Here is a 2724-nt window from a genome sequence, read left to right on the forward strand (position 1 = left end):
AATAAATAAAGCGTGGCCGTATAATTTCGTAGACTTAGACAACAAATCGAAGTTAAATAGGTCAAATTACTTGTTTGATATCCCTATAAAGCATATTAAAAATATAACCATATTTACAAGAAGTGTTTTTAACATAATATTAGAACTTCTACGATAAAAAAGAGAAAAAAAAAGCATATATAAAAATTTAAATTATTTAAAAAATATATTCCAATTAATAACAATATAGTTTTCAAACAGCACATCATGTTTTTTCGTTAAATAAAATCTAATTAATATTGTCTAATAAGTGGGATATAATAATATTAAAATTCCCTACCGTAATAAGTTTTTATTGATTGTTAACCTTTTATCAAAACGGGTTAAATATTTAAACTTCTTATGAACTCTGAAAGTGATTTAGTAATGTAGTAACATTCTTATGAATTTTCATAATTCAAGTTTGTATTTGATGATTAGCTTCTCCTATAAAGATCATGAAAATGTTTGGAATAGTACTCATCTCTCCAATTCCACTTATGTGGGAGAAGAGTCACCAATTTAAATAACAATAATGGTATTTCCAAACTTCATTTGCACTCAAATTGGTACTTACTTTTTTATTTACATTCCCAACATAAGATTTTCTTGCATGCTTTAAATTTTACTTTAGAGAGAAAAGTGTGATCTCTCACCATTGATTTCATAGGTGGGACCAAAAATAAATATGAAAGAGAAACTATTCAAGGGTAGAAAATCACACTTTACTCTCTAAAGTAAAATTCAAAATTTAGACGATCCAAATCCTTAGATTTTAGTCTACCTTCCATGAACTAAAATCATGCAATGTTTTTTAATACATAAATGCATGGGGCTTGATAACCAATCATGGAATTAGTTATTACAACTTACTAAAAAATCATAGAGAATATTGCAATTGCACATTAAACTTGAGACACAAATTAAACCACAAAGCACAAAGCATAACCAAGGCTCAACAGAGTGCAAATAAATAAATAAGCTTTCTATTTTTGGAAGAAATTAAAACAATATCTAACATAAATGGTTCATAAAGATTTTTAAGCTTGCTTGATTATGCATTTGTTAAGTCATTGGTCTTGCTAGTCAACTGCATTTGGACACATGGCATTAGTGCATAAATATTTTGACCCTAATTAATTTTTTTTTTTTTTTGAGAATTAAACCCTATAAAACTAACATACAATATCAATATCAATTACTAATTTTCTGCGAAAAAGTACAGATTTTTAGATCCTACTTTCTACATATTCTCTGAAAGTAGATATCTAATTCTTTGTATGCTTGTTTCTATCAGTTTTAGTTTATAAAAAAAATTCATAATATGTTATTTTAGTTTTTGTGATTTAAATCTAGAATTTGATCCTTATAGAGTTTAATTTTTTTTTAACAAATACATGTTTTAAAATGTGAGGCATGATGCACTATTTAGGTAATACCTTTTTAGAAAACCATAAAGATTTGGATGCATATAATAGTTATTCATAAGCAAACTTCAATCTTTACACATTTTTACAATAACAAAATTAAAAAATTTAACATGAACTTGCTCACATAACTAATACATTTTAACATGCTATTATATTTTGTATCTATAATCTAATTTAACAAGTGAATTCGGTCACTAACTATTTGTATAATTGAGAATTATATATAAATCTGATTAAATAATACATTTATATATAAAATTAATCCTATAAATTAATGATACAAAATTATCTAAAACATACAAAATATTTATATATGAGTACCATTGCGTATTGATCAAAGAATTTTAAAAGATAAAATAGATTTATGAGACAACTCTCGCCAAGTGCAGACCATACCCTAGTAAGGTAAATAAAAAGAGAGAAAATTCATGCAAATTTAAAAATACTCTTATAAAAAGACGTATTAAAAATATAATTATTTATGTCTGTATTAATAATTAGGGTATTATTTAGATATATGATAATGAATAAAGTTAAATTTATGAGATTGTTATATCGCGACATCTTTATTCTTTTAGAGTATGTTTGGAAGAAAGACAAAAATTGAGAGACTAAGACTGTGAGACAATAATTAAGAAACTGAGATTAAATTAAATTTTAGTATTATATTTGATATAAAATATACTGAATTGAGTTATGATTTAATATTATGTTTAATTTAAAATAAATATAAAAATTAAAAAATAAATTTAAAGTTTGAAAAATTAAATTAAAAATATTTTTTTAAAAAAATATTATTAAAATTTTAATCTTTATTTTTAAAATTTTAATTCCTTATATCCCTCATTTTTTAAAAATATTAAAAAAATTAAAATTTTAGTTCTAATATTATTAAATATAATATTAAATTTCAATCTCTCATTTTAATCTCAGTCCTCTGACAAACGCCCATCTTAAATACTGAATGAATGGATAAATTCAAATGATCAAAAGACATTACATATAAAATCATATCACATGCGTCAATGAATAGTTAAAAGGTTTAACTTATGAGCAGTGCAAAGTTCCACACGCCTATTATAATAATCTTTATTCAACCAATGAAATGAAATGGAGTGTCGTCGATTATTTATTTGATAAAAGAGGGTTACGTATATTTTCCTATGTTTTTTAATTTTATTTTAGTGTTCTCTTAACACTCTATTTTTAATGGTTTAAATATGACTACTTTTTTGTTAAAAATTTTTAAATTTGGTTAGATTTTAGTTTTTACAAA

The sequence above is a fragment of the Arachis ipaensis genome, chromosome B07, assembly GCF_000816755.2.
Source record: "Arachis ipaensis cultivar K30076 chromosome B07, Araip1.1, whole genome shotgun sequence".
Classification (NCBI taxonomy): Eukaryota; Viridiplantae; Streptophyta; class Magnoliopsida; order Fabales; family Fabaceae; genus Arachis; species Arachis ipaensis.